This window comes from Papaver somniferum, chromosome 2, assembly GCF_003573695.1.
Source record: "Papaver somniferum cultivar HN1 chromosome 2, ASM357369v1, whole genome shotgun sequence".
NCBI lineage: Eukaryota > Viridiplantae > Streptophyta > Magnoliopsida > Ranunculales > Papaveraceae > Papaver > Papaver somniferum.
Window position 1 is genome coordinate 74,815,730 of NC_039359.1, and position 20,366 is coordinate 74,836,095.

At 35.3% G+C, this 20,366-nt stretch overlaps 1 long non-coding RNA gene across 2 annotated transcripts; it reads right to left on the reverse strand.

Annotated features, from left to right (window-relative positions):
• Positions 1–11,778: 11,778 nt before the first annotated feature.
• Positions 11,779–16,722, reverse strand: LOC113353547. 2 transcript variants are annotated; one of them, XR_003361366.1, is made up of 7 exons: positions 16,524–16,722; positions 16,085–16,186; positions 14,734–14,823; positions 13,148–13,247; positions 12,928–13,054; positions 12,325–12,371; positions 11,779–12,000 (listed from the first exon to the last, which is right to left on the reverse strand). It is a non-coding gene; the product is annotated as an uncharacterized LOC113353547 (long non-coding RNA). The 2 variants fall into 2 exon arrangements; XR_003361367.1 differs by having other exon boundaries at positions 14,723–14,823.
• Between the last annotated feature and the right edge of the window lie 3,644 nt (positions 16,723–20,366).

Genomic DNA, 20,366 nt, shown 5'->3' on the forward strand with positions numbered 1-20,366 from the left:
TTGTTCCGTAGCAACGTGAAACCCACAATTTCCATCCCATCAACCTCGTCGGTCGACAAAACAAATGGAATGATAAGTGGAGGGATTTGTTCCAAATACTCTTTGGAAAATTATCACCGTTATAAATGGACCTCAATGTCTCCAACATCCAAATGAAACTCACATTGTTCTCATGATCCATTAAACCCCATGCAATCGTAAACATGTTTTTGTCCGAATTATGGCAAGCAATGTTCAACAATGGCATGTTATACTTGTTTGTCTTATAAGTAGCATCTATCAACAAAATTTGATGAAAGCATTGAGACAATTGGATCATTTCGTGATGTGCCAAGAAAATACGAACCACTATACCATCATTTTCTTCCCTTCTCAAGGTGTAGCCGTGTAACTCCGCTAACCACTCTGATTGTTGCATGACCGTTCTACCATCCCATTCAGTCCTTTTGATCGTATCCAGGGCCGACTTAATTGTAGACAAAGAAGACAAGTTGTCGGGGTCGTCCGCCTTTATTTTACTTAAGATCGCACTCGCTTTTTGGATCCGCATAAACCTCACCATCTGCATTTGATGTTGTTTTAACTTGGCAACCATTACATGTCCAATTAAATCCAACGGATCATCATGGTTGTGACAACCGTTATCAACTTTATACATTTTATACTCTTTACCTTTAATACCATCGGGCTTATAGAAGACAATCTTAAATGGGCATCCTATCTTCTTGGTATTGCTTCGGTATTTCCTATTCGTCTTCCGTACGTACTTACTATTCTTTCCCTCGTGACTCTTTCGCGTCTCACCTCGCTCACAAATCATTTCAAATCGAGTGTCACTAACATGATAATTTTGAACTACCATGCACATGTTATCTTTTGCCTTGTTCATAAGCCATTCCTTTGCCTCCTTCTTACTTCCAAATGTCTAAACGTGCATAAAACAAAACAAATCTAATAAGCATAACCATTTAACATATAAATTTTGAAGAAAAAAAAAGTAGTAATGAGTATACCAAATCGTTTGCATAATATAGGGAAGTGTCGGGCCTCAAATAAAATCATCAACAAACTCTTCAACGGCCTGCATATGAAAGCAACAAACTATTATACAATAATCGGAGGTTATTAAATAAGTCAAACTGCCGAATATACTATATTCGGAATCCTATCGGTTACCCAAAACACCCGATTTATGCAAATGAATGTACACAGTTTACTGAGTGCAAAAAATGATATAATCGGAAGCTAAAATATATAATAAAACAGCCGAATATAAATAACCGGAAGATAACTTTAATCGATAAACATCCGATTTTCAAGTTTTCGGAAATTTTATTTTGAGGCCACTGTTATATTCGGCAGTCAAATAATGTTAAACTATTACCGATTGTAAAGGATAAGAATACTGAGTTTTGAAATTTTTTGAGGAATTCGTTTTTGGGGCCATTCGGGGGTAAATAACTCTACATAACTACCGAATGTAGATTTTTTTGGAAAACCAGTTTGGGTTTTTTTTCTCATATTCGGCAGTAAACTACTATCTTAGAACTACCGAATATACATATTTGGTACTCTGTGTGTTATATTCGTAAGTTTATGCGAGAAATTATTTACCGAATCTGGGTAGTTCATGGCATTCGGTGCATGCAATAATCAGTTTTTCTTGTTTACAAAAGCACACAAACGCATGCAAATCGAGTATTTGAGTTTCTTAACACAATACCTGTGTTTTACATGCATCGTTAGCTTCAATATCAGACGATTCTCCATTTTCTTCCATGAAAGGGTCGTCTAGGTTTTCCTCTCCACAAAAGTTTGGATCATTCAACATATACCCCAAATCGTCTTCGCCATGATTCTCACCTTCTTCTTCATATCCATCCATTTTTGTAGTGATAAAATGAGTTTTCCCTTTTTTCCTTCACCTTCTTCTCTATAACTCTAACAACTCAAAAATGAAAAAGAAATGGAAAAAGTGAAACAGAAATCATTCTAATACTGCACCGATTACAATCGGAAGTCTGGGTAATATTTTGGCTTCCGATTGAAATCGGAGGATAAAAATGTTATCATATCCTCCGAATATATAAGGGTAATTTTGCCATTACGAATTACGCGAGATAAGGACTGGCTACATTTTCTTTTTGGGTGACCTTTTTTGTTTTATTGTTGGCTCCTAAATCCTTTTGAGTGACCCCTAAAAACGGGAGGTTTTTCATTTGGCTACATGTTTCTTGACGGTACAGAGATTAGACCGTTCATTTTATATTCCTTTTCTCGCGAAAAACTCTGAATTTGGTCATTCATGTTTCACTAACTTAAGATACTATTGCTAATTGTTTTCTTTCAAAGTTTAGAGTAAAGTTCAAACCCATTACTTAAAGTGGTTGATATTTCCAATCAAGAAGTGATTGGTTGATTACCTATTAATTTATAATTATAATCAACATTATCCATAATCCATCAGCTCAACCCATTGCTAATACCTTTGTATATTTTTGTCAACTAAAGGTCCAAACTCCCAAGTCCTAACTACTGCATATTTCGTAGTTCCTACTACTTGTCGCATGATTCATTTCTGCAACCGGTTTTTCATTCTCCTATAACTCCCAATCTTTCGATAGTTTTTGTGTGCTTGACAATATACATGTTACTCCAAGAGGGTGTACAACATGAATGTTGTACAAATTATGGAATTCATTATCTAAAGCACCGAGTTTGATGAACTCCGGGTAGCAAAACTCAAACTCCTCTAGCTGCGTGTAGACTCTTGGCTTCTCCCCGTGCTCTATACGTTCAAGTGTATCTGTTTGCAACTTAAACCATGAACTTGGGCCGCTGGGTGAGATGCATTTGGCCAACACAATAGTACACTAATAGAAAAAGTTTCAGACAAGAATCTCCTTGTAGCGCGATCACCGTTGCATGGTTTTCTTATGTCCACCGTGACTCACCTCGCTCCACCGAAAGCCTTAGATCCATAATGACTCGATGTTCGCGCACCCACGGCCAGATGCATGCACGTGCCCTATTGCTAAAATCATGCGCAAATTATTATAATCATCGTGTTTGAGAGTAATCAAGACCACTCAGACCAGCACGAATTTAGATGACGCTGCTTTTCACCTGTGCCAATATCTTTTCCTAAATACTAACAGTACATATTTTTCTAGTTCTACTCACTTTGACGTTGTAGAGACATTGTTAAAAGTGACAGAAAATTAGTGCACCACGCAACATTAGCAATCCTAGATATAATCCTAGCTACCATTTAAAGTGGTTAATATCCTGTCAGTCGACATCCGTCCTCCAGTTACTTAGAAAATTAATATACTCTGTTATTACCAATGTGAGAGTTTCATCATGAGAGTTATTACCAATGTGTATCAAGCTCTGTTCACAATTGGGACTGTACTTTTGCTTGATCATTTTCTCTGTTAACAACCTCCGGTAGTTTTTCGTTTTCTTTTCTTTTGTACATTTTTCTTTCTTAATATACTCTCTTTTGATTAATAAAAAAGAAAGATCAAAGTGGGTTCACTCTCTCTTGGAGAAAGATTGTTCTAGGGGAGCAGTTGCTGCCATGTAAAAGTTTTGACTTGAAATACGAATTTAAAGACGACAGCAACATTCTCGTATGAGGTGTCAGGTGTGTTGTGCATGCCTTGCATACATGCCTTTGAAGTCTATTTGGGCTTTGTTTGTTAACTCTGGCCCAAGAGTCCATTAGTTCCATTGTAATCCGTGGGTACGAGGAGAAAGTTTGTTACGGTGAGTGTGTAATTTTTGGTTCTTGAGAGGGCTTTTGGGTGTTACCTTGTAATTTTGTTGGTCATAGTGGAATCATTGCCTCATCTTTGCGGGGAAAGCAGATCATATTGATCAAACCACTTAAATCTTTTGTCTTTTGTATGTGCGTGCTTGTTGAATGGTTTCATTTTTGTTGTGAACACATAAATTACGATGAGGTCTACGTGTACACAAACAATATCGCATTTGAGGATAAAAACGCTAAGGTGAATAAATCAGATATGAAATGATGCAAATACGATGACTCATCGACTCAGAGTTTTCGGACTCGTCATTGTCTAGTCCATAGAGTATGATTCCGAGCCATTTCATATCTACGAAGCACGTATCACTGAGTATAATAATAAAAACAATAAAATGAGTAAAGTGCTGAAATATAAATGAGACAACGATTTACGTGGTTCAGCACTAAGGCCTACGTCCACGGGGTTGGTGTTTCACTATGTATCCGGAAATTACAAAGATAGTCGAATGACTCTGTCTAAAATACGAAGCTAAAAGGGGAAATGAAGCTCATACTTACTCTTCCTATTTCTCTCTCCTATGTTTCCTAAGAATTCCTTGACCCCCTCTCTCTTAGTGGAGAGGGGTATTTATAGGGTTGATACATGGGGCCCACTGTCAGATATAATTGCAACCTTATCTTCTCGTTCTTTGTATTGATGCCGCTGGTATCCTCGTTCTGAACCGATGCCCCCAACCGCTATGCCAGATGATGGTGGGTCACTTCTTTCTCATCCACAGATCGATTGACACGTACCCTATGCCTATGGTATTATATGCTGGTGGTTGGGATGGTCCGCACGTATCAGACAGATGTCTGATGCCCCTGTCACATCTTCGTCAGTGGAGTTAATCTCCACCATTGGTCTTGGGTCTGACTTGAGATGGGATAAAGCAAATCTTTGGGTGCTCTTCAGTACTTCGCGGTAGCTTGTTCCTTCAGTGCTCCCTGATCCTGAGCCATTGGATTATCGTGAAGATGAACAAATATAGGCGATTGAGGTTTCCTGGGTGTTGGGACATGGCATCTTATCTTGATGACCTACTACTGCATGTCTTCCACGGGTACTTCCTCCAACACTTGGCGGAAGATGAATCATGTGTATACATTTATATTTTTATATCTTGATTGTGCTCGAGCTATTTTTTATAAAAAACTGGTGTCAGAATTTAGGATTGAAGCGATCTCTAAGGGTGATAAAGTATTTATTGAGAAGTTTGTCATATAGAATAATTTTAACCTGTAGAGGCTTCAGTTTGGTGCAACAATATTTTGTTAAAACTTTGAAAGGGAAAACGGCTCTACAACACAGCATTGGAAGATGAGGAGAGGGAAGTGCTCATGGAGAAGGTACATAGATTAATTTTGTTGTTTTGAGCAATGAGGTCTTGCGAGAAGTAGCGAATGAAACGACTCTGGATGGACTATAATATAATTTTCAGTTCAGTTTGGACATGATGGGTCTTTTTCATTTGGCTGCATGTTTCTTCACGGTATAAATTAGACCGTTCATTTTATGTTTCTTTTCACGCGAAAAATCCTGAATTTGGTCATTCATGTTTCACTAACTTAAGATACTATTGCTAATTGTTTTCTTTTAAAGTTCAAGCCCATTACTTTAAGTGGTTGATATTTACAATCAAGAAGTGATTGATTGATTATCTATTAGTTTATAACTATAATCAATGTTATCTATAATCGATTAGCTTAATCCGCTGTTACTACTTTTGTATAGTTTTGTCAACTAAATGTCCGAACTTCTGTTGCATATTTGGTAGAAACATCTTCCTGCTTGTCGCATGATTTATCTCTGGCATCTTTCAATAGTGTAGGAACCAAACACAGTTGTATTGAGAAGTGTGTGAAGGGTTACAGAACAAGGGTTAGGGTTCAGCTATTTATATCACATAGTGAACCACTAGGAGACATACTAAATAATAAAACGAAGATAAAAAAACTAACACTAGGTTTACACTTATATCTTATAACATTCCCACTCAAGCTAATGTCTCAACAATATGCATTAGCTTGCAGATACAAGAATGAAACATAACAACTCCTAAACCTTTAGTGAACACATATGCCAACTGATGTTGAGATGGAACATATGCTAACTTCAGAAAACCAGCTTCAACTAGTTCTCTAATGCAGTGATAGTCGATCTCCACGTGCTTGGTACGAGCATGGTAAACATGATTAGTTTCCAGACTGTTTGCTCCAATGTTATCACAGTAAATAATGGCAGGTCTAGAGATAACAATACCCAAGTATTTCAGTAAGTAAGAAATCCACAAAAGCTCTGCACTGGTGACTGCTAAATATTTATACTCTACCTCAGTACTTGAATGAAAGATAGTCGGCTGCTTTTTAGAGGACCAGGAAATAGGAGAATTCCCCAAGAAGATGCAGTAACCACTAGTGTATTTTCTTGTGTCAGGGAAACCTGCCCAATCAGAGTATGAATAGGCTGTAAGAGTATTACACTTTCAGCAGATAAACTAACTCCAGAACTAACACTGCCTTTGACATATCTCAAAATTCTCTTGACCAGCTGTAGATGAGAAGTAGTGGGAGCATGCATAAACTGTGAAACATAATTTACTGAAAAACATAAGTCAGGTTTAGTAAGAGGTATTGTAAGCCACTAACCAAACTTCTGTAAAATCTAGCATCCTCAAGTAGATCACCACTATATAAGGATAATCTTGGTCCTGGAGCAACAAGATAAGTAGCAGAACTGCAAGTAAGCATATCAGCCTTCTCTAGCAATTGTAGAGCATACTTCTTTTGTGTGAGAAGAAGGGATGCAGAAGACCTGGAGCATTCAATGCCAAGAAAGTAATGTAGAGATCCCAAATTCTTCATAGAAAATTCCTTGCTCAAAATAGTGATAACTGAGTCTAATAATTCCTTAGAAGAACCAGTCAAAATTATATCATCTACATACAAAAGAAGAAGGATTTTCTGCTCACCAGAAGTATAAGAGAACAATGAATGATCACAAGCATATTTATGAAAACCTTGACTGTCAAGGAAGAGACTAAATCTCTCAAACCAAGCCCTAGGGGTTTTTTTGAGGCCATAAAGGGATTTCTTGAGATGGCATATATGATTAGGTATTTGTTCATCCACAAAGCCCTTAGGTTGAGCCATATAAACATCTTCCTTGAGAAAGCCATGAAGAAATGCACTGGAAACATCCAACTGTTTGATATCCCATCCATTTGTGACTGCAATAGTAAGCACACATCTAATGGTGGTAATTTTCACAACAGGGCTAAAAGTTTCTGAGTAATCAATACCATCCTGTTGAGTGCATCTTTGTGCCACCAATCTAGCCTTGAACCTCTCAACTGTCCCATCTGAATTGTACTTAATTTTATACACCCATTTACTTCCAAGTACATTCATTCCTTCCACAAATGGAACTAAGTCCCATGTGTCATTATCCTTAAGAGAAGTATTCCCATTCTTCATAACCACTACCCATTTAGGATTCTTTTATGCTTCTTTATAAGACTTAGGCTCCACCTCAGATGTTAAAAGAGACTGTAAAGCAAATGGTAAGGAGAGGTCAGTGGATATATGTGCTACAAAGTCAGATGGAAGGTGTTTGGGCTTAGATATGCCTCTAGAAAATCTAGTAGTGATGGTCCTGACAGGTAATTGAGGTTGTGGAGTAGGAGAAAGAGGTAAAGGTATCTCAGTAATTGGTGTTGTTGGTATTTCAGTAGTTGGTAGCTGAGGATTATGACAGTTACCAATTTACAAAATCACATAGAATATAACTTCTTTAAAGTAATACTCGATAATATAATATTCTCGCTAAAATAATAAAAGTTCTTGGTCCCGACTCGGGCCCTTAGTGCTAAAACAATAAATTCGATAAAATCATAATATAATACTTCTCAAAAGTTCTTCTTAATGATTATCAGGTCCCAAATGATGTATAAAATAATAATGCTACTAGAGAAATAAAATTTAATTTTTTTTATACGTAATAGACGTTCTCAAAATATGCTTTAATATTGCTTAGTTTTTCTTTAAAATTCAAATCAAGTTGTGTTTCATCGCCGATAGTTCAATCAAAGTACTTGGAGCCACGTTGTTATACCGTAACAAGAAGTAGTGTTGAAGTGTGATTAATACTTGGAGCGCTTATATGTATTGCAATTAGTCAACAATATTATAATTTTTCAAAACTAGTCGATATTTTACTTAATCTACAAGCATTATTCAACCTCAAAACTAAGAATTATTGTATAAAATAATTACATATTATTCAATTATAAAATAATAATTTATTATATTATCGATAATATAATATTTCGTTAAAATAATAATTTTTCTTGGTCCCAATCCTATTATTTTATAGAAGTTACACTGTACTCAGAATTAGTAGTGGAAGTAGTAGGACTGTAAGTAGGTGTTGCAAATGGAAAAACTTGTTCATCAAAAGTGACATTTATGGATACAAAGGTCTTTTTAGTGATAGGATCAAAACACTTGTAACCTCTATAAAGAGGGTTGTATCCTAAGAAAACACACCTTGTGGATTTAGGACTTAGCTTATCAGATCTATAAGCATATAAATTGGGTTAGGAGCTACATCCAAATACTCTAAGAAGACTATAATCAGGAAGAATATTAAACAACATCTCAAATGGATTTATGTAGTGAAGAAGCTTACTTGGAGTTCTGTTTATGAGGAATGTAGCTGTGAGAAATGAATCAAACCAGAAGTGCTTGGGTAAAGATGCTTGAAAGGCCAGAGTATTGCCCATCTTAGTAATGTGTATACGTTTTCTCTCAGCAAGACCATTCTGAGCTTGAGTGTATGGACATGAAATTCTTAAAAGTAATTCCACAAGAGTCAAGAAACGCCTTAAAAGGGCCTTTTGTGAGTTCAAGAGCTCCATCACATTGAAAAGAGACAACATTGTAGTTCAACAGATTTTCATTTGTAGCCTTAAAATGTTGAAATCATTTCAATATTTCAGTTCTGGATGTCATGGGATATATTCAGTGATATCTTCTATAATCATCTATAAACAAAATGTAGTACTTGAAGCCATCTAAAGACTGCACTGGTGCAGGACCCCATATGTCATAGTGAACAAGCTGTACAGGACTAGTAGTCACTCTAGAAGAAGAAGAAAAGGGAAACTTGTGATGTTTCCCTAGTTGGCATTCATGACATGGAGTTGCAATGGTTTTTGAGGAGAGTTTAATCGCAATATAGTTATGCAACTTACTTAGGATTTGGTGAGAAGGATGACCCAATCTTTTGTGCCAAATAGATGGATCTGCAAGAGTAGAACTGAAGAGACTATAGGAGCCAGTTGAATATGATAGAGATTATTACAAACTGGTCCTTCTTCCACCACTTCACTAGTCTTGAGATCATTGAAATTATATCCCCAATCAAACAACTCCGAAGAAACATTATTCTCCTTAGTAAATTGTGTTACACAGATGAGATTCTTGCACAAAGAAGGAACTAGGAGAACATTCTTCAGTACAAAGTCAACATTTAAAGTTGTAATTGTAGAAGTACCAAAATGTGTGATCTGTATAAATTTACCATTGCCCCCAACATGACATGCTCAGGTCCATTGTATGGAATGACATCATAAAGAAGAGATAGGTTGTTAGTCATATGAGCAGAGGCAGCTGAATCTGAAATCCATTCAGTAGATGTCACAGGGTTCAATGTTATCAGAAATAGAGCTCAATGAACAAGTATAAAATTTCTGTGGTGGAGGTTTATTATTAAACAAGTGAGGTAGGGTTTCAGGTGAAAAACCAGGTGGTGATGATTCAACATAAAAAGCTTTGGGTGAGGGTGTATTTTTATATTTAGATGTAGAAGGTTTTGAAGTTTTAGGTGTATACCGAAATTTACATCTATTTGCAGTGTGACCCCATTGCTTGCAAATTTGACACTCAATTCCAGAGAAGTCAGTAGGAGTGAAGTAATCTGAATTGGTTGTATGACCCCATTGCTGGTGAGATGGTGTAGGTGTTGGAGGAGGTTGGTATTGAGTGGTGGATGGAGGAGGTTGGTATTGAGATTTTTTATGACCAGAACTACCATTCCCTTGTGAATAGCCACCATTATCATTATATCCAGAGTATTTCTCAAAATGCTGTGAACGATTCCCCCCTGAACCAAATAAGGAGCCAGAGTGTTGATTTCTATTTCCACCATTGCCAGACGTATTTCTATTTCCACCAGTCTTGTGTGTATAAAATGCAGAAGGAGCATTGGTAGACTCAAGAATAACCGAAGAATCCTGAGATTTACTCTTTAACCATTGTTCATGATGAAGTAGTTTTGATCGAAGCTCATTAAATTTATAAGCAGTTTCACGATATTGAGCAGTAACAACAAAGTGATCAAAATCAGGATTCAATCCATTTAAAACATGTAAAACTACATCTTCATCAGAAACTTTATCATTAATAGCAGCAAGATTATCTACAATTTCTTTGACAGAACTTAAATAATCTGAGATATGAGTATTACCCTGCTTAATAGAGTACAACTGACGATGCAAAAGAGATTTACGAGCCACAAACTGATCATTGAACTCCACTTTCAGATAATCCCAAACTGCCTTGGAAGTTGTTAATCCAAGAGTACCAGCAGAGACATATCTGGTAAATGTAGCATTGAGACAAGATAAAACAAACCTATCCATAGAAATCCAGTAGAGATACTCTGGATTTGGAACCGTAACACTATTTTCTTGAATCTGAGGAGAAGGACAGAGATAAGTCCCATTGATAAAACGAAGCAGGTTTGTAGAGGTAAGAATGGTTTCAAACTGATGTTTCCAGAGTAAATAATTGGTGTTATCCAACTTGAAGGACACAAAATTGGAGATATCTTGAAATGGTAGAGGAAAATTAAAGGCAGGATTTGGAGAGTCATTAAGATTCTGTTGTTGTAAGGCTTGAATCAGATATGTGATTAAGTTTTTTGGAGTAATCATAATATTGAATAAATTTGCAGAAGAAATCAAGAGATTTCAGCTGAAGTGGTTGAGAAATAAGTGTTGTTCTTGCAGCCGCCAGGGAGCAAGAAAGAGATGAGGATCGAATTCAATGTAGAATATCCGACATCATGTAAGAACCAAACACAGTTGTATTGAGAAGTGTGTGAAGGGTTAAAAAACAAGAGTTAGGGTTCAATTATTTATAACACATAATGAACTACTAGGAGACAGACTAAAGTATAAAGCAAATATAAATAAACTAACACTAGGTTTGCACTTATATCTTCTAACAAATAGTTTATGCAGGCTTCAAAATATACATACTGCATTGAGAGGTGCAAACGATAAAATATGTCATGTTAGCACGTTCATGGCACAACATGAAAGTTACTGCAAATTTTGGAACTCATTTCATCCGGCCACGGTTTCGCAAATTTCAGAGTGTGAAATGAATGTCATAAGGGTTGGTCTAACACACTATCAATGCCCGAAGGCACCGAGTTTGATGAATTTTGCCTAGCAAAACTCAAGCTCCTCTAACTGCGTGTAGACACAAAGCTTTTTCCACTATTACATATGTTCAGGTGTATCTGTTTGGAACTTCAACAATGCACTTGAGCCACTGGGTGAGATGCATCTGGCCAACACAACAGTACACTAGTAGAAAAAGTCTCAGACAAAAATCTCCTTGTACCGCGATCACCGTTGCATGGTTTTCTTATGGGAAAAAATATGGTTTAGTCCAAAATCCCATCCAAATATACTAGTTAGTCCTAACCCATTCAACTAGGTACTTAGTCCTTTTTTATGGAAAGTACACAAATAACTTTCCTGGTTTACAATTTAGTCCAAGGTGACTCATGTTGATGTCAGCAGTTTTAAATAATATATATTTTTTTTTAAAATTTTTTTATCTTTCCAAACCGTTTGTCCAAAATTCATAAACTTTATATATTTGGAAAGCTCTCTCTGAGAGGTACAAAAAGAGTACCCATATGATTGTATAATTTTATTTTTTAATTTACATTGGTGTAGATTTATGTACACATCTGCAAAAATCCAGAAAATCCAATATCAATGATAGCCAGACTGCCAGTCTAGTCTATACACACCGAAAAAATATCAACCACGCCAAGCTCTAGTTAGATAATAGCCGGATTTGCAGAGGTTGGTTTAGCAGTCAATCTGTATCAAGGATAAAACGATAAAACATAAGAAATCACGGGTTGAAAAAGAAGGGATTAACCTTTCACCAACAACCATATAAGAAACAAAGTAAGAAAACAATCAAGGTAAAAAATTTAGTCAGTTACTGACTTAAAGAGACACAATCTATTTGGGTCTACAGAACTGGCCACACATAGAGAATACCAGCGTACAAGTATTTACAATCTACAAAAAATAACAAAGTAGCGCATTTATTGAAACAAAATAATCCCTGCATTCATCACAGAAAATTTCAGTGAAGAAAATATGCACACATCTACCAAAATATGACTGAACGCTCACCATGGTTCATAATAGCATACGTAACCTTCTCCGACATGGTTGATACCCTACATATTACAAACACATAAATAAAAAATATATAAGTTGTACATCAAACTGTACATGCTATATAAACAAAAACATATACCATTGTACAGACATGTACACCTCTACAGAAATCCTATCAAATCCAACGTCCATACAACTAAACATGACATACATCCATGAGAATGAACAGTGGTGTAGAACTATGTACACATATATAAAAGTCTAGAAAAAGGATACTAAACTTAAAGATAAAAATCTATGCAGTTGCAGCATAATCTTAGCAAGTCAATCTGTGCAGCATAAACCTTTCTACAGTGCATCAGTAGGCATCTATGCATCATAAGCTTATCAAGTCAATCTTTTTCCCATATGCACAAATTTGTACACCCAAGTTATTTATGCAAGAATAAGCTTATGAAGACATTTTTCACATGTATACAAGATTGTATACCCTGGTTATAGTTTATATGAACCTGCTCGCTCTATGTTACATTGTTATTCAAGCATTCCAATCTTCCTAGAATGAATGTACACACTATAACAATCTATAGTAGTTGAAAGTAATGGATGATAAACCTCTTTGGTAGTAAACTGAATGAAAGTGAAACCTCGTGGCTCTCCTCTCTTTGGACCACGAGTGTGCCATAAAAAATTCTCCGACTCGATCATTCCATAACGAGAAAACATCTTGATCAAGACTGACCTATAGTTAAGAATACAAATTCAACAACTATTAGTACTAGTATAAGGGAGGGAGGGAGTAATACATAATCGGTTATTCTTTGATCAAGATTACCAATGCATAGCCTTCTTTCAATGGACACTTATCTGGACATGATGATCAGTAATGGTGAGATGCAAACAGTGAGAAATAATAGTCGTGATCCAATTTTCCCCTTCACATGAAAGCAATCAATATCATTATGAGTATTGGTTTGTTAGATGAAAAGGTTCGCGACTGAAATAGAAGCAAAGATAGGAACATACAGTAAATAAGCTAAATAAAATTGTAAGCATATTCCATCATCAACTTTTTCAAATCTAAAAGCATGAAAACCCCTGGTAAGGATCATTTGTTGTTAATAATGAATACTAGCGATGACACTACAACAACTATGTACACATTAACAATGAATAAGTGTACAACTATGTCCACATTAACAATAAACATGTGTATAATTATGTACACATTAAGAATCAACATGCTATATAATAGGCACTAATAAATTCAACTACCATCAACTTCTAATATAGGTATTTCTGAGGATTCTTGCAGCACTTCAGGTGGTGATGATGGCCCACCAGTGATACTGTAGCAAGCAAGTTTTATATGTATAACCGATAAAGCTAATTAGATATCATGTCACTACAGAAGAAGAAAATGAATAGTATACTTGTATAGTAAACTATTTCTCTCAAGTTACTACACTGATTATTAATTAATTCAAAACAGATATAGCAAATTCTACCTGAGAGTCATGTCGTTATTTACCAATGTAATATTATATGTACGGATTCCGTACATGCTAGCTACTCAATTCCTATGAACATATGTTTCAAAATCAGGAAAATGAATTTAAATATTTAGATCCCAATATGAATATGTAACAAAAGAAATAAATGACCATTAATATCTTATTTAGACCACTACCTAAATCACAATATAGAGAATCCCCCAATAAGAATAAAAAGTCTCAAATTAACACAGATCATAATGTCAAAATTCGTATACGATGTCAATTATGTGCACAGTAACAATTCAAAAACACATGTGTACAAACTGGAAACACAAGCATATGCTTATCAAATCAATCTGTTTCTAATGTGCAACAATTTGTACACTCTAGTTACTTACGCAAGAATAAGTTTACAAAGTTATTTTTTCACATGTGCACCAGATTGTACACACTAGTTATAGTTTATGCAATTATTTTGTGATTGTTTAGAAAATCATAAAAAATCATGTGAACCAGATTGTATACAACAATGCACACTTATATTATAGGTGTACTAATGTGTACACATGTAATTTATGTAAACCAACAGTCCAGTGATTCATAGCATCACTGATTCGACATCCAAGAAATGAAAAAAGATTGTTAACTAAAATTTAATTAAAATTACTAGTGTGGGCTACTATGTACACATGTAATTTCTGTCACATGTGTACAAAAATGTACACTTATATTACAGGTGTACTAATATGTACACATGTAATTTTTAAATAGTCAGTGACTTTTCAATAGCAGTTGAGAACTAATCCAGGTTTACATGATTTTCTAAACCAATTCAAGTGGCCCATTATTTTTCTAAGACACAGAAAGCTTAGGTACATGATTAGAATGACAATCACAATTTGAGTTCAACTCACCGAAAGCATACCTTGAGCAGATTCATCAAGGTTAGGATCAGATGACAACTTATGGGGAGACCATTGTGGATATTCATCTAAATTCATTAGCTTGCTTTTCCCTGGAAATCAATATTCATTTGGAGTCCCCAGCAAACAACCCAGCATGTACACAAAAAAAATCAGTTAGTTTAACAATTAGAGAACAACCCAAAGATGTGAGCCAAACACATGTCCATCTGAAAATTCATTAGGTGCAACTATAAAATATATTTCATTCCAGACTGGTTATTTTATTGAAGTTGAATTATAAAATTTATATAGAATCACACAAAATACCATCCATAAATTCAAGTCAAATGGGAAACATGATAAAGTGTTATGCTCATTGTTTTTCCAATATAAGTAATATTTGGAACTTAACGTGGTCCGGTCTTTGCAAAAATCAAATACTATCAGAAGAATTCAAGGGAAGGTGTAAGCATAGTCAGTGCAGCAGTTGTAAGGAACATGGTTCATTAAAGGAAAAATGCAAGATTCAGTCTTTCTAAGTAAACCAGCACTCATCAAGATGCACTAGAAAAAGATACTATGTTGAAAACATCTGAGTTGTGCTATAATTATATTGCTGACAATTACAACACAAGTGTTTGGACGCAGCCAACACTATTAAGATGAAGACATGAGATTCGTTCTAAGATTGGTCGATATATATACATTTTCGGTTCATGGTAATCTAACAAAGATTTTTAAATGCCATTTATATACACTTGACATTAATCTCTAATGCTACTATTTGAAATGCAATTTGTATACACTTGGCATTAATCTCTAATGCTACTGTACATTCCAACTACTACAACATTTACATTGTAATGTGTACCTCCTATCTCTTACCACACTACTGAAAGAAAGTGGATATTACATAATTATTTTATTTTAAAAGAGCTTGCCACTTTCTCCATGTGAATACAATTCATGAAATTAGCATACAACCCTAATTTATGAATGAAACAAATCCATTCAACAAGGCTAGATACTAGATAATCAAAATTTCCTTCATTTTATCTGATTGCCCGATGACGCATTTTTACAACCATAGCATGTTAACGACGAACTACTACTTCGTAGATCAGTTTACATTGCCTAAGCTGGCTAAATTAGTGAACATCGAAAGAGAACCTAGTAATGGGAGAACAAAAAATACTTGGATATTTTATTACTGGGTTTAATTCTAATAAATCCCAAATTCCAATATCAAATGAAATGGATCTAAGAAAAATGGAGATAAACACAAATCAAACATCCAATTGTGAAAAAGAAATAAGCAAAAAAGCTAATTATTGTGTTCCTCCCAAAATAGCCATAATCCAGAGAGAGTACCTGCACATGCACCAACTATTGGAGATATTCAGGGGCCGTGATTTTTAATAACTTGATAAAGATTCTGAGAAATACGAGCTTCCTCTTGGTCCTCCTTCAAATCTGTATATAAGAAAATTAAATCTCAATGCATAAAATGTAGACGATCAACAAACAAAATCGACAACTTCTCAATAAAAATTCAATAAACCTCACATAGATCTCATACAAATCTAGATATTTCAAGGAAATGTTATACACGTAATAGATCTGTAAATTTAAACACAAAACGAACCATAAATACACATCTGCCAATCAAAATAACATCTGATAACTTATCAAAACAGATACCTAAAGCATCACAAAAGAAATTGGAGCAAGATTTTCGAGAAAAATGTTAAAAACAAACAACTGATCTAAAATTAAATGAATTTTGAATAAGATTTTGATGGAATTTTACCAGATTTGTTTGTTTTTAGATATTCTTACAGAGATTCTTTGAGGTTGAGAGAATGGGGAAAGGTGGAGGAGCGTAAAATGATCTAAACCTAATCATGAATCGAATTCGATATGAGTTTTTATCAAAATCCTATCACCGTCGTCTTCAACGGGAGTAAATGAAGAGCACTTTCGAGAGTTCGACATATGAAACCATGAAATTGAAAATTATTATGACAGAGGAAATATCAGATTTTGTTTTATGGGTATTTTTGTCCTCAAAGAAAGTACATTTTGGACTAAATCATTCAACAATGGACTGACTCGTTTAGGATTAGGTAAATTTGGATCCCCTTATACTAGGCTTGAGATGGCAGGACTAGACAGTCTAAAGCCCCAATAACTTTGGGACTAAACGTTAATTTCTACTTTCTTATGTCCACCATGACTCATCCCATAGCGACTCGATGTTCGCGCACCCACGGCCTGATGCATGCACATGCACTATTGCTAAAATCATGCACAAATTATTATAGTAAAGACGGATGCGCGATGCGCTTGCCGTTAAGGTAACAAAACTTGTAAACATAGGTGTAAGCACCTGCAAGGCGCCTATAATTCAGGATGAAACTCAATTTCACGTTGTTCAGTTGTTTCATAACGATAAACATCCAGATATTCCAATCAAAATTTTCAGTCACCAATTTTTTAATAAAAAATATCATCACATTTAATGAGGTATAACACTTGTATAACGCGATAGCGCCAACATTTTCTTCCCTTCCCCCGGCTCTTCCTTGGGTCCATGAATGTCAGCAATTTGAAAGTAAACCACTTCAAGATGCTTGCATTTCTTAAAGTATGAATTCATATCAAAATCTGCATTCAGCAAACAACATACTTAAATGAATTGAAAACATAACAATGTCGAGTTGGTCTCTATGAACCTTACCCTCCATTTGTAATACCATGTTCTATGAATTACCAATAAAGAAAAAGCCTAAACAAAGCTGGTAGAGAAATTGAATTGAAAACTATAGAAACCTCCAAAATTTGCTGCATTATTATAATTTGTCAGAAATTAAGGAAGGCTCGCATTAAATGAGGTGTTGTTCCAAAATTTTACCAAAACATTGGAACTTAACACTAACTCTTAGAGTATTTCAGTCGCATCCAAAACATTGAAACTTAAGATTAAGATCAACACGTTGTTTGTTTGCGGCTGACTCATCTGAGTCATCTGGATCTGAGTCGTATGGATCTGAGTGAAATCACCTGACTCATCTGGATCTAACTCACTAAGATCTGAGTCAGAAAATATGTTTGTTTGGTGAGTCAGACCTGACTCAGCTGACTGATTTTTTTTGGACAGAAAATGCCCTTGTGCACATTTTAAACCATAACATCTACCGTTATTAAAACATCACAAATTGTTCCATTGCACTCTAAAAAACTTTTATTTTCGATGGAATTAAACATATTCGATATCACAAACAAATAAAATCTAAAGATTTAAGTCCTAAAAACATAAAAGAAAGAATAAATCTAAAGGAGACTAGCTATCTCATCACGTAAAATTTTCATATATATTTGCTCTTGTCTTCCAAACAGACGAGGTGCATTTTCTTCCCTTTCCACTTCCTCTTCCTCATCCACCTGTATTTCATTCATCTCAAGGGCCTCGTCCTCGTAAAATAAATACAAGACATGGGTAATTTGTAATAACAGATAACCAAGCTGATCGGAAAAAAAAACAACAACAGATAACCAAAAAAGGAAGATCATATTATTTGAACACAGAGTAGCAGTAATCGTAAAAAAAAACACAACAATACTATCATTGATATGTAGTTGCATCAAGGAAAACAAGAATCAGTTGCCATAAGATATATCACATCATCACATGCTCGGGCAGTACATATATATGGAAGTCACAGTGCTATATTAAACACATTAGGGATCATATCAAGTTAAAAACTCCTTCCAAAATAATATTGATCTACAAGAGAACTGCATGTACCCTGCATAAAACTCGACAAACGCATAGAAATGTAATGCCATACTAACTTCTAAATTTGGGAGGAAAAACAGTAATATTTTCAATACCAGGAAATGTGAGTTTTACGATCAACATTTAAGAATAGGTAATGTGTAATATCGTCAGTATCCAAAGGAATACAAACAACACCTATCATACGCATGAAATTCATAGCATATTCCAACTAACACCCTAGCTGAGCCAAAAAATCCAGTTAGGACCTGACTATAATATCTATATACTTCAAACTCGTTATATAGGTAGAGAATTCCATTACTCTGGTCCTCGTATGATAAAACAAAAATTACTAGTACTGCTATCCAACTCAAAAGTTCAGATAATACAACTACAGTGGAAGTTTGCTAGTAAAGCAAATCTATGATATTAAACGCATCCTAAGAAGGTATTACTGTATTAGAATACCCACAGTACCCCGATGAGTCGGTGACATGTTTCCTGTAGCGTTCAATCTGTATACGTTCATTTCAAATGAAAATCATACCGCTGCCAAATATGTTTTCACTGATCCAGTTGTTTATTGTTACGTAATGGCTTGTCGTCGAAAGCAGAATGTTTATGCTTTATTTACAAATAGCGGGTTTAAGGCAACATTTAGTTATTACAATTTCATCAATTTTATATGAGCCAGAGTGATAAAACTAACTTCGCAAATTTTTGTCTACAATTTTTTTTATCAGATTCATCAAACCAAAATCCAAACCCATGTCAGCGACAAAGTAACTATGACATCCAACCCTGAACTATTTCTCATTTCACTCTATTGACACGAGAATGTACTCTTAAGGTTCAACCAAAGATTTCACAATTTCCATACTAGATTGACACTGACAACAATATCCATACATAGTATACCACCCAATCACCACCCACCACCACCTCTAATCACCACAAATTACACAAATAACTCAGAAGCAAGTATAAAAACAAAAACAAAATGAAATCCCTAGTTGTATGGTCTAGTATCCTAACTATAAAAAGGAAAAACCCATGTTCTATCATAATTAGCAAGTACAATTATGATTTTCTCCTTGGCATTTTCACAAACATCATCAAATATTTAACCAGAAAATATAAATAAAAGTCCATATTCTAAATCAAATAAAACCCATATGAAAACGAAAGAACCCATGTTCGAAAAGAAAATATGAATAAAAACCCATGTTCCAAATCATATAAATCCCATATGAAAATGAACATGGATGAAAAATTATTATACCTGAAGATGATGATAATTCTAAAAGAAGCTTTTAAATCTTTTGAAAAAGATGGAAAGATGAGATGGGAGTGACGATGGAGATATGAATTATTGGATTTGTTGAGAGAGATTAAGGAGATATCAGTTGAGAATAGATACAGGGTTTGGTTCCTCATCTCCCATCTCTGCTTCCGACGGAACAAACAAAGAAAAATGAGAGAGGAAATGCAATTTTCTGATATAAAGCATCGAGGGTATTTTTGTCGATTTAAGCGAGTCAGGGGTTTGAGCGTGCGACTCAGCAGCATTTCCACGCCTGACTCCATGGAGCCCGAGTCAGGGGTTAGGATCGACTCAGATGCCGAGTCAGGAGTCGTCAAATTTACAAAACAAACAGTCTGACTGCTGACTCGACGCGAGTCAGGGGTTGACTCAGACCCGGACGTTGAGTCAGCTGCGAACAAACAAGGTATAAAAGTATCTCGGTCACAGATTGCCACATGTATTCAAAAGCCAATAATCATCAAGTGTTGTTATTGAAGCAGCCCTGCCACTAATACCACCACTACTACCACCACTGATGTTGTTTCTATTGTGCCGCTGCTACTAAT